The following is a 14,018-nucleotide window of genomic DNA, read 5'->3' on the forward strand; positions in this document are numbered from 1 at the left end:
ATTTGAACTCAGGAACTCCTGATTCCAGCGCCAGTGCTCTATCCACTGCGCCACCTAGCTGTTCCGAATTCTAAGATTCTTGACTTTGTATAATGTAGGAACACATTGTATCTTTATTTTTTGTGTTCAGAAAAACTGATATGGGAATTATTCCCAGGAAAATTGTTCCCTTCCCCCCAATGAAAATGGTAATAAAAATTGGCATAGCTTTACATTTATAGGAGACTGCAAAAAACAAAAAGAAACTCTTAAAAAACCGAATTCATTTTTTCTTAATGTATATCTCTTGAGATGATTAGACATGATAACTTAATAGTTTATTATGTGAGGGAAAATTGCAGGATAACCACAGTTACTGGTTTTCTTATGCATTTGAAAATAAACTCCAAACTTTATCATTTGCTCAACTACATCCTCTTTATAAACACAAGATGGAAACATTTCCAAAATACATTTCAGATATCCAATTGAAAGATCTGATTGCATGAATTCAACAAATACAAATATGCACTTTTCCCTAAGGCAAAAGGAATAATGAAACAGCATCATAAGTAGCATTAGAACATTCTCTCCAGAAGCACTATTTTCTTTTTTTTTTTTTTACTCTTTAAATTAATATTTATTTTCTCTTTGTGGCCCTCCGGAAATAAAGGACTGCTGCTGCCACCACCACCACCCACCAATTTTCTGTCTTGCCCTTCCCTCAGGCCCCAAACCCAGTAATAATTATGCAGTCAATCAAAACAAATTCCTACTGTGGCTATATCTAAAAACTCGTGTCTCATTCTTTAAGTCCCTCTGGCATCCTGGTGGCCCAAAACTACTGGATTTGGGTTGCCATCACCTCCCACTTTCTGGATTATGTTCTCCCTCCACTAGCTTTGGTTTTTTGTTTTCACAAGCTCTTTTCAAAAAAAAGAATCCATAACATTTGTTTTTGTTTTACAAGGGAAAATGCAATTGTTCATACAGATAAAGTTGTAATAACAAATCAATGGGGATATTACAAAATTTTTTAAAGCCTTATCTGTAAATTGTGGTCTTTCCCTATAATAGACCTCATTTATTCTTAGTTTCTCTTTTCTTGCAGACTGACTGACTTCTATAAGGTCTTATCTTTGAAATTAGCTTGCCCAATTCTGTCTGGGATGGAAGCTGGGTTAGTCCTCAGTTTCTAGCAAATGAATTTACGTCATTCTAAAATTTTTCTGCTTTAACTCTAGGAATTTCTGGTCTTAAGGATCATCCACTTCTCTGCAAAATAGAACGGGAGGAATTAAGAAAGTAGGACCTTATACTTGCCTTTGATTACCAGATGGTAAAGACCCATACTTCTCTGGCCACTCTAATATTCTTCCTTCCATGTTACAGGTTTTAAGTCATCTCCCTTAGAAAGAAATTGTTTCTTGAATGTAACCTTTGACTCAAAGGGTCAGTTGTATGGAACTTTCTCCTCCTTAATGGAGACTGATTAGTCAGTGGTCTATATCTGCCTGGGTACAGAGTTGGTGGGCGTTGTAGACAGGAGAGATCCAGGATTTGGGAGCTTCCAGCCATCCTCATCTACAAAATAGGGATACTAATATCTACCTTCCTGGATTGTTGTGAAAGTCATTATGACATCATTTAATGTAATATATGAATTGATATAAATACATAAACACATAAAATAAATAAATAAATATGAAGTACTTAGCACAGTGTCTGGCATGTATTAGGTGCTATATACATGTTAGCTATTATTTATTCGCTATTTGTCAGAGAGGGCAGGTAGGTGGCACAGAAGGTAAGAATGCTGAGTTTGCAGGAAGAAAGACCTGAGTTCAAATCTGGCCTCAGATATGTACTACCTGTGTAATCGTGGGCAAGTCACAGCCCTGTTGGCCTCAGGTTTCCTTATCTGTAAAATGACTGGAGAAAGAAATGACCAACCACTCCAGTATTTTTGCCAAGAAAATGCAAAATAGGACCACAAAGTGTTAAATGTGACTGAAATGACTGACCGATAAACGGTGAATTGACTCACAGTTAAGCAAACCTGGGGAAGAGGACTCCAAAAGAAAAGAATTCTGATCAAAACACTGACCGGCTCTATCTCCAGGAGACCCATGATGAAATGAATTACCTGCTTCCTGGCTGCAAGGTGATATACTTAAGGGTGGAACAAGACATAAAATTTGGACATGGTAACTGTGCTTTGTACAAATAGGTCCTTTCCCCTTATTTTGGATGTCTCTGGGATATAAACCTAGCAGTGGCATTGCTGGATCAAAGGGTATACAGAGTTTTCTAGGCCTTTGGGCATAGTTCCAAATTGCTCTCCAGAAAGGTTGGATCAGTTCACAACTCCAGCAGTGGATTAGTGTCCCAGTTTTCCCACATCCCCTTCAACATCCAGCATTTTCCTTTTTTGTCATATTAGCCATCCTGATTGGTATGAGATGGCACCTCAGAGTTGTTTTAATTTGCATTTCTCTGATGAATAGTGATTTAAAGCATTTTTTCATGTGATTATAGATAGCTTTGATTTCTTAGTCTGAAAACTGCCTGTTCATATCCTCTGACCATTAATCAATTAGGGAATGTAGCCTGGATTTTTAAAAAATTCAGCTGACACAAAAGATTTTGTTCCAGGCTTTCATCTGAACTTATCACAGGTTCTGATCATCTTTTTCTTTCCTTTTGATGCTCTTTGTTAACATTTGTTTTGCTTATAACAAATCTCTCCCTGAATCTACCCTCCTTTTTCATTACCAGTTCCATCCTGCATCCTTGTTGAGTTTCTACAATAAATTCTTAGTGTGTTTGTATGGGATATACCCTCCTTTGACTGGTTAGGGTGAGGATCAAGTAATGCCAATTCTCCACCTCGTTTGTGTAGTCTTCTACTTTCACATACTTATTTTAATATTGTCTTATGGATTCAGTGAATTTTCTTTGTACCATTCTGATTTTCAGAGAACCTATTACTTGGAGAAGGGTTTCCTTCTCCTCCTCCTCTTCCATCATCATCATCACCACCACCACCATCATATTTATATAGTGCCAACTATGTGTCAGGCACTGTGCTAAGTGTTTTACAATTATTATCTCATTTTATCTTCAAAACAACCTTGAGAGGTAAGTGCTATTTGAAGCAAACGTAAGTTAAGTAACTTTTCTAGAGCCACATAGCTAGTGTCTGAGGCTGGATTTGAACTTAGATTTTCTTGATTCCAGGCCTTAGCACTCTATCCACTGTACCACATAGTTTCCCCATAGTGTGTTCTAAGTTATTTATTCTTCTAATTCTTTCCTCCAGGGTTTTTATTTCACTTATAATTTTATTCTTTATCTCATGTAATTTCTTCCAGATACTCTTTTAGTATTTGGGGCCAAACCAACTCTGAGCCTTTGCTTGCAGCTGTTATAGCGTTATTCATTTTGGGTTTATCTATTGCACATTTCCTGACCCATAATATTTCTCCATAGTGTTTTGGGTCATCTGTTTATTCTTATCTTTATTTTCAGTTGCCGATTTGAGATGTTGTGCCAGGCTTAGATGCTACACCCTCCCAAACTCTGGGATGATCAGGCCTTACTTATTCTTGACCTCAGTTTCCTGGAGTGCTGCCATTGACTTCCATCTCCCCTTGTGCATCTGTCCTCAGAGTCCTGGGAGTTAGTTTTCCCCATGTTCCTTCCTCTAACACCAAGACTGAGTGCTTTCAGAGTACTTTGGTCATCAGGGCCCTTATGTGATCATCTTCCCTACAAAAACTTCATTTCCCTATTTCTCTTGATCCTTCCAACACTTTGTCAGTTACAGACTTATAATCTCCATTTTCTTTAGCTTTTTCCTTTTACTATCCCTCCCCCATCCAATCAGTTACTCAAGTCCTACCAATTCTATTTTAGCAATATATTTCATGTCACTCCTCTCCACTCTCTTCTCCAAATGGCTACCACACAGGTTCATTACCTCTGGCATGTACTATAAGAGTCTCCTAACTGCTCTTCCTTCTTCCCTCACCAAATCAATCCTTTATACTGACTGCTGCCCGAATAATATTTTCTAGTACCATCATATTATATAAACTCTCTAATTAAAACTTTTCAAGGGCTCCCAAATAGCTACTGAATAAAAAATAAACTGCTCACACTGTCCTTCAAAAGGAATACTACAATTTGTTCCAATCAAATACTGATCAACTCCAAACTCTCTTTGCATTGTATTTAATATCCTCTCTTCTTCATATATATATTATTCCAGAAAAATTGGAATATTTTCTGCTCTTCCCCTTTTCCCAATTCTTGCTCTATCCTTTCCTGTCTCTAGCCCTTTGTCTATGTTATCTTCCATGCCTAGAAAAGTCCCCAAACTTTTCTTCTCTATCTGTTAAGAGTCCCTCCCTTCCCTCAAGGTCCAAATCAGGAGGTGATTCCAGTATGAAGCCTTCCTCAATCCTCCAGCTACAAATGATTTCAGCCTTACTTTTAATACATTCTACCTTGAATAAATTATTTGTACAAAGGCTTTATCCTTGCCCTCCACATCGACCTATTAGTTTGTGAGTTCCTAGAGGAATGGGGGCAGCAAAGATGCAGTGGATAGAGAACTAGGCCTGAAATCAGGAAGACTCATCTTTGTGAGTTCAAATCTGACCTCAGACACTTACTAGCTGTGTGACCCTGGGCAAATCACTTAAACTGTTTGCCTCAGTTTCCTCATCCATAAAATGAGCTGGAGAAGGAAATGGCAAACCCCTCCATTATCTTTACCAAGAAAACCCAAAAATGGGCTCACAAAGAGTCAGACACAACTCAAAATGACTGACAAAAAAGGAATAGTATCCGTGTTATCTTTATCTTTTGTGTGTGTGCGTGGAGGGGGGGGGGAATGAGGGTTAAGTGACTTGCCCAGGGTCACACAGCTAGTAAGTATCAAGTGTCTGAGGTTGGATTTGAACTCAAGTCCTCCTGAATCCAGGGCTAGTGCTTTATCCACTGAGCCACCTAGCTTCCTTCCCCCTATATTTATCTTTGTAGCCCTGAGTCTAGCCTAATAATGCCTTGTACATGGAAGGTACTTAAATGTTTGTTAAAATGAATTGAATTATAAGTTTTAGACTACTACTATTTGTGGCATTTGACATGAGGAACTAGGTCTTTAGCAGGGGAAGGTACCAAGAAAACTGTTAATATATACTAGCAAGGCAATTTGACATTGTCAGTAGCATGGAATAACTGAAATGAAGATTTGGGAAAGGAAAGTGCTAGGAAGACATCAGAGGGAAAAACAAGATTCCTAGAAATCATGTTAAGATGTAAGAGACTTCTCCACATCAGAAAATATTTTCAGGTTATTCAGCCACACAAGAGAGCTGTTTAGCTGTTTAGCAACAGGGCTGTAATAGTAAAATGAACTAATCTAAAATAATCCTTTAAATCCTGAGTTTAATATGAATGTCATTAAAGTATCAGGAAATGGTTACTCAAACTGCTGGCCCAGTGCTAGGTAATGAAACATATTATAGTACAAAATAAAGAAATGAAATGACACAGATCACCCAACTCCCCCAAATATTTTCATGACTTGAGCAAAATCCCATCAGGACCAAGGCAGTGAATTTCATTAATGTCAAAAAAATTGCAACTGAAGTTTTCTGCCAAGGCAGCCACACCTCTAGACAAATTTCTTGCTCTTCCACACAAGAGGCTATATCAAACTAGCTAGTGGTGGTGTATAAAAACCAGAGCTCCTCATGCCTCAGGAAGGTGAGGAGCTGACAGGCTGACACAGACCATAATTTCATACTTCAATCCAAGTTTTCTTTGGATAAAATCGATCTGACTTGGGCTAGACAGTGGTCACTACAACAAAGAAGGAAAAGGACGATGCTGTAAAAGGATAAGAATGAAAAGATATCTTTTAGTTTAAAAATTATTTAAAATCTTTTTTTATTGAAGATTTTTTACAGCAGAAAATGGCAATGTTTACAGAAACATAAGGAAAGTGATCATGGAAACTTTTGCAGATTAAGATGCGACAGACATGTTTTCTATGTTTTTAAATTTTAAAATCAGGAAAGTTCCAAAACAAGACTTAATTATTTTTCTGGAATCCCAACAAAGCAACCACTCATACAGACAAATATTTGGACATTTACAATGCTTCAAGCCTTTAAGTCAACTACTCCTGCATATCAAACGCTACCTAGTCACCTCCCAGCAGAAACAGAGGGGAAGTTTAAGGGCACTTTGGTGCATGAAGCTCAACTCAACTGTTTCTATCTTTCACATGAAGGTAAGAAAGTAAATAATGACATAAAGAAAAAGAAAGACTTGCTGAATTTTATTGTAACATATCTTATTGATATTTAAACATATAAATAGTACATTCAATCACTATACAGACATTTCTTTGGCATTGACCTTGGTATCTAACGCAGACTTTCAATAATATTAATGTTCAGGCTTGAGGTACTATTATCTAAAGAAGTTTTGCCTATAAACAGGTGCCTTTGTAATAGGTTATGCTACAGAAATTCCCAATTCGAAGGTGTTAGGCTGGTAGCCTTAACAGGTGATATAATATTAAGCATCTATTTAAATTAAAATACTGCTTCTACTCTTTTAATTATTAGGCAGAGGAAATGGAAATTTTAGAATGTGTTCAGGGAAATTTTAGAATTAACTTCAAGTGTGAATTCACAACAAATCAAGTCAGTTATGACTAGGCTGGTGATTTTGTTGTTGTTTTTCAATTTCTTCTGTTGAAAAGATAAAAATATTCAATTGTAAGATGCCAAAAGAATGTGAAATTGATCTTTAAAATGTTTTTTAATAAACATTTTTATTTAAAGTTTTGAGTTCCAAAGTCTATTTCTCCCTCCCCTTCTCCCACCCTGAGCAAGTAAGAAAAGAGATACAGGTTATACATGGTGCAATTGATTTTTAAAGATCCTATAATCATAAGCTTTCATTTTTCATCATCTGATTCTCTGTAGTGGAACACAGAATTTAATTGAAAGGGTTCTTGGAAATTTATTTATCTAGTGTATGCTCCTTATGAGTATTTCTACACAATCAGATCTTTTAAAACGTCTTTGAATCCCCATTACTTAGTATAGTGCTTGACACATTGTAAGCACTGACTACTCTGTTTTAAATTGAACACCTTTCAGTTCCCAGTCTCTAAAATGAATCTTTAAAGTAGTTTGTTGGTTACTTTAAAAAGACCAATGTTGTTGTTTATATAATTTTAAAAGATCAGGACATGTTCCCCTGTACTTAGGCAATGGATAAAATACACATACTAGAAAAGGGAAAAAATTTACAAGATATCACAGGTGGTTGTATTTTGTGATGCTCTTTTCTTTTTTTGACAATATTGCCAAAAGCAACTGGAAAAAAAAGGATTCTTGGTTGGCAAAAGGCATCAGTTATATTTTTGTGGTTCCTTTTTTTTAAAAAAAAAAACTGAGAACATGGCAGTTAAATTTAAGATTCTTTAGGTCTCTGAGATAGCAGCTAGGAAATGTCTTTAAAACTTGGGTTTTTTCCATGAGGAAAAAAATGGAGACATCTCAATATAAGAACAAGGAATGCAAAGTCATGGATATACACACATCCATATTTGTGTGTATGTATCTATGTAGAGGGAGAGCATACTCTTGTATTATTTCTTAGTTTGTTTCATCTGTTTTAAAAGTGTGAATATGCAGAGGGCAGTCATTGTATACACACACACACACACACACACACACACACACACACACACACACACACATAGAGAGAGATACGCTGTGCTTATAAATATTTAAGTGCTTAATAAACACTGCTGACAAATGTTAATAACAGTACAATACCATTATTCCAAAAGGTTACAAAGTATTTTAGAAAGTTCATGATGGACGGTGGAATGGAGAATCACATTTTTAAATGAATATAGCTTCCTTAAAATTGACTAGGATCTATTTATATAACTTGTCATCTTGAAGGAAACTTACATTACTTCTAAAAAAAAAAGAAAAACTAAATAAGTTTCTATTAATCTGCCTCTGCCTTCTTGCTACATATGCCTATCTTATCTTAAAGGATGTCTGGAATTCCCAGTGTTGGCAGTACACTTGCAGCAGTAAATGCTGAGGTCAATTGTTACGTTGCCCATGCACTGACAGCCATAGATGGGAAATGAAAGCTAGGCTGGGCTGGTGGAATGCTGAATTTGTACTACCAGCCCATTCTGAATGCTTTGTACTGAGTGCTTTCCCTTCAGCACGTTTTAACTAATGCCTTTAATGTATCATTCTTTCACTTCTCTTCTGCCTTAGTCTTACTGACCAAAGAGGGGCATAATCTAATAAGATATAAAACCTTTACTGGCCAGTGGCAAGCAACATAGCACTGTTATCTTTGGTCTCCTAGTCTGTTTCTTTTCACATGACATAAAGTTTTACTAAGTCTGACAAATCGACATTCTCATGATCTTGAAATATCACAAGGTTAACAGTAGATGCAGTAGTTGCTGTTTTAAGGATAACTCATATCCATGAAAATTTTATTTTAAAAAGTGGTAGAAGTTGAATATATAAAGAGCATCCTTTCCCTTTCTAAATTGGCTCTCAAAAAAGTAAGTATAAGAACAAAACTACCAGCTTAGGTATTTTACTAATTGGACTAAATTAGCATTTACTTTAAACTCTAAAAGATAGAATTCTCAAAGTAAAACATGGATTTATTAAACATTTAAAATTTATACCAAATACAAATCATGCCACTGAGCCTACCTACTCCATATAAGAATCCTTGGTCCTCCAAAATTGAAAACTCATTGTTTGACAATATCCTCAAGTTTAGGAGGTCAGATTCTTCATCTTTTAACACCTCTATACTATATTTGATAATAATCTTTTAATTTCTATAAATTTCCAGGGAAAGCCCCAAATAAGAGTGTTCAGCAATAATCTTGACATCTAATTTTTAAAAATGTGATATAAAAAGTAAGTTAGATAAAAGCAATCTATCTCCCATATCTCCTACCTAAATTATTTTATTTTATCCATAAATGTATTGACCACTTGACTAAAAAAATCATTCATATATAGAAAAATCTTCTGGACTACTAATAACTCACACTTAGTGCTTAAAATTTTACAAAATACTTTTCTGAACAATAACCCTAAGATAGAAGTTATTATGTATTATTATTATTCCCTTTAAGATATGGAAACTGAGAGTCAGAAAGGGCTTTCAAAACCAGTGGCTGAATGGCAGTTATTCATAAGACTATGATATATAACTAAAACTTTAACATAGAGTGAATTATTTTATAGACCTTTAACTTCAAAATGGATTTTATCAAAACTTTCTGAACAAGGAGGCCAGCTAAAATACAGATGGGAACTGCTCTTCCTTTTTAGTTCTAAAAAATTCCAGACAAAACACTCCCTGACTACCCCCCCACCCCGTCACTAGAAACCAAAAAGTGATCTATTGATCTACTGACTACAGGTGGAAGATTCCTTTACATAATTATTGATGGTTATCATGGAATCTAAGAATTGAAAAGGACCATCTAGTCCAACCCAAGAATACTTTCTGTAAAAAAAAAAAAATTTTTTTCTAATTGATAAATGGTCCATTAGCTTTTGTTTAAGATCTCCAGGGAGGGAGAATATTCAACCTATTCCACTTCTGGATAACTCTAGGTAGGTGTTAAGAGATTTTTTCCCCTTAAAACAATCCTATATTTGTTCCTTATTCCTATGCAAAGTAATTTCCAGAAGAAGGGCCCCAGTGAATACATTCCAGGAATAGTGGACAGTGTATGCAAAAGCATGGGAATGGAGATAGAAGGTTGTATGCAGGGAACAGCAAGCAGGCCAGTTTTCCTAGAATGAAGAATATGTGAAGGAGACTAATGTGCAATAAACCTAAAAAGGGATAAGGCATGATCTAGCTATAGTACTCTAAGTGCTTTCCTTCCTATGATGTGGTACCCAAAACTGAATGCAATCTTTCAGGGAACACAATTCTGGTCAGACTTGGGCAGAGTAAAGAAAGACTACTACCTTCCTACTCCTAGACATTATGTAGCTCTTAATTTAGATGGTGTCTTGTATACAGTAGGTACTTAATAAATGCTGTTGAGTTTACTTGAATTCATTATGCCAGGTGACAAAGTGGATAAAAGTGCAGCACTTGGCATCAAAACAAATAAGCATTTATTAAATGCTTCTTATGTGCCAAGCACTATGGTAAACTCTGGGAGGACCTTGCTTCAAATACTGCCTCAGATGTTAGCTGTGTAACTCTAGACAAGTCACTTAATTGTTCTTTGTCTCATTTTTATGATCTGTAAAATAAGGGATTTGGGCTCAGATTGCCTACCAGGATCCTTCCAGTTCTAAATCTACAATTCTATTCATGAGAATTCATGTATGCTACATCTTTGTAATGTGAATGAAGAAAATAACAAGGATATTAATCTTATAAAGATAAATATTATAATAAACTTCATATAACCATCAGAAGGCTTAAAGAATATTTCAAAGTATCATGCTGTTAGGAATCTAGTCTATTCTACATGAAAATAGAACAACAAAATCTAAAATAGAGAATTCAAATCATTTAGAAAACATGAAACTGGTGAGTGGAAACAGTAAATAAAACTTTTCAGTGTAGATTCAATCTTTTAAACATATGATGAATTAAAGGTGAAAATGTCACAAAAATATATGGTTTCCCAAACTATAAAATCAATGTTTTGGTCCAAACAAATCAGATTTCTATTGAACATTCCCCAAGCATGTCTAAGCTTTCTTTGCCTTCTGAAATATCATATTCTAAGTCCTGCATTCCTTTAAAGTGATAGCTGCTATAGTTTGTGTGATCCTGACTGTGATTCCAACAGTATTTGAATTATTTCTTTCTGGCTGCTTATAGTATTTTCTCCTTGACCTGGTAGCACTAGAATTTGGACGGCTCTAAGATATTTGGGCAGTTTTCCTTTATGATTTCTTGAAATATATTTAGGCTTTTTTTAAAAATCATGGCATCCAGGTAGTCCAATAATTCTTAAATTATCTCTCCTCAATCTGTTTTCTGAGTCAGTTGTTTTTCCTATGGGATTGATTTTTTAAATATTTTCTTCTTCTTCATGGAGTCATTAACTTCTATTTGACCAATTTTTATTTTTAAGGAGTTATTTTCTTCAGTATTTTTTGTTCCTCCTTTACTAAACTGTTAAATTCTCTTTTCATAATTTTCTTGCATTTGCTCTTTTTTTCTTTTCCCAATTTTTCCTCTACCACTTTTATTTGATTTTTTTCTCTTTAGCTTTTTTTTAAAAGCACTTTTAGAAGTTCTTATTTGGCTTGTGTCCAATTTGCATTTTTCTTGGAGGTTTTGCTGAAAGATGTTTTCAAGTCATTGTCTTCTGATTTGTGTCTGGAGCTTCCCTGTCACCACAGTAGCTTTTTATGTTTAGATTCCCTTTTTATTGTTTGCTCATTTTTTCCTACCTATTTCTAAACTTTTGACTTTACATTAGAATTAGGCTCTGCTCACCTCTGGGAGTAAGGGAGAGGTCTGATCTAATCTTCTGACTTTTATTTACTATTTTTTTTTTCAATTAAGTCTCAGGGACTGCAAGATTTCAGTGCTTCCAAGGTTATGTGATCTAGGGAGAGTTCTAGTCATAGTCTGGTCCTTACCTAGGTAGGGCCTCTTTTCCTTTGCAATCACAACTTCTCCTCTTTGGCCTGGAAATACAACTGGGAACTGAGTAATGGGTGATGGAGCTGCCAAATGACATTTCATTTGTGCCCAGTAGTAGCACAGTGGTCCCCTGGAATCTCTGTCTGACGAGGTATTCGGTTCCTTTACCACCTCTGAGTTGCAGGTGTTCCTGGAACCACTGCCACTGGTACCACTGCTTCCTCCAAAGCCCAGAGCCCGTGCTGCTTCCACCTCACTGTGCTACTGCCCAGCCTCCTCCCCCACCCCCAGTGTCTACAAACCTTCTTCTGTCTTCCTGGCTATCCTGTAAAAATTCCTCATTATAGCTTTTTCTTGGTTTTCTCACTTAGAATTCAGTTTGACACGCTTCTTAAAGTTGTTTAGAGGGGTATGTTGGGAATGCTAGACAAAAGCTCAATTCATTCTGCTATCCTGGCTCTGCCCCCATATTTAAGTTTTTATTATTTCTGTGCCTTTACTCATACTATTCTGCTGAAATACTTTCTTCTCAGTTCAAAATGCATTTATTCTTTAATCTCACTTCATATTACCCAATCTGAGTTTAGTTGTTTTTTTGTTTTTGTTTTTGGGTGGGGCAATGAGGTTTAAGTGACTTGCCCAAGGTCATACAGCTAGGAAGTGTCAAGTGTCCGAGACCAGATTTGAACTCAGGTCCTCCTGAATCCAGGGCTGGTCCTTTATCCACTGCTCCACCTAACTGCCTCCAGAGTTTAGGAGTTTTAAAGCACAGAATTTTAAATTATTCAAATGTCTAATCACTTAGTCATATTTGAACTCAGTCAGAAAATCTGGGTTTAAATTCCAGCTCTGCCACTTACTAATTGTTTCCTTATCTGTACGACAAAGGCATTGGACTAAGGTTTCTTTTCTCTCTAAAATAGAAGACTTTAGTTCTCATAGATGTAATATTATTCCTTAACTCTAATTTCCAAACTTTATGCTAACATCCTTAATAGTGATGAAGGCATACAAAGATAGGATGTGGAAGTTGTTACCCAAGAAAAACATGATTTAGGCTTGACCTCTTAAAAAAGCAGTAAAATAAATTATCTATAATAGGAAGGATGGTGCAGTGGAAAGATTGCTTGACTTAGACTCATAGGGTTTAGAGTAAAATCTTATACTAACCAATGTCTTGTATGACCTAATCCAAGACACCAAGCTTCTCTGGGTCTCAGTTTTCTTATGTCTAAAATTAAGAGGTTGTATTTAGATGACAGGGAAGGTCCTTTTTAACTATAAATAAATAATCCTAGAATTCTATGTATTTGACATCAGAGTTTTCTTTTCCAAAAAAGTTGTATTCATAGTAAATGCTTAATAAATGTCATTGGTTCAAACCATACTATTTCTGTTGTTTTTCTTTTTTGAGATTTTTCCTTTTTTGCTCTGATTCATATTCATAAATATGTTTAATGTGATTGTACATATATGACCTATATCAGATTACTTGCTGTCTTGGGGAGGGCTGAGGGAGGGAGAAAAATTTGAAACTAGAAATCTTATAAAAACAAATGTTGAAAAATATAAATGTAACTGGAAAATAAAATATTTATATGAAAAAAATGTCATTGGTTAATTAATGTAGTGACAACAATGACAAGGAAATAGATGAAGTAAAAATCTTTTGACTTGGAATTTAAGTATTCTTTTTTTTTTTAAATTTAAAATCTTTAACACTGATTTGCAAGGGTAGGAAAGGAGTGAGGTTTCTACAGGGCCAGCCTTTGCTTACATATTAAAATGAATCTGTGGTTCCATCAATTCAGGAATTTCCTCCCATGATGCAAATCACAATCTATCCAAGCCTATCCATCCTACATTTCTTTTCCATGTCCTCCCAAAGGTTTATCACAGGAGACCTACCCAATAGGTTACATACTGACGGCCTTCTTTACTTTCTCCCAAAGTCACAAAGGTGCCAGTGGAGTGCCCTGGATGTCCACTTGCCACGTGTCCAGACCATCTTCTTTTTCTGTCATGCAGTTCTTGAATAATATATTTTACTCCTGCTCTTCTTTAGAGTTCTTCATTGGTTACATGTTACACCTTGCATACATCTACCTTTCTCTTCAAAGGCAGTAGTTTTTTAGGTCTTGTTGCCACACAACTATACTGATAAAAAGTGTTGAAAAGATGTTGTTGTTGTTCAGTTGGGTCTGACTGTTTGTGACCCCATTTTGGTTTGTTTGTAGTTGTTTTTTTGGCAAAGATTCTAGAGTGGTTTGCCATTTCCTTCTCCAGCTCATTTTATAGATGAGGAACTGAGGCAA

At 35.7% G+C, this 14,018-nt stretch overlaps 1 protein-coding gene across 3 annotated transcripts in view; it reads right to left on the minus strand.

Moving 5' to 3' along the window:
• DCP1B (decapping mRNA 1B) overlaps nt 1-14,018 on the minus strand; it is a 75,470-nt gene that overhangs the window by 27,162 nt on the left and 34,290 nt on the right. The window lies entirely within an intron of this gene.

The sequence above is a fragment of the Dromiciops gliroides genome, chromosome 5 (assembly GCF_019393635.1).
Source record: "Dromiciops gliroides isolate mDroGli1 chromosome 5, mDroGli1.pri, whole genome shotgun sequence".
Lineage (NCBI taxonomy): Eukaryota > Metazoa > Chordata > Mammalia > Microbiotheria > Microbiotheriidae > Dromiciops > Dromiciops gliroides.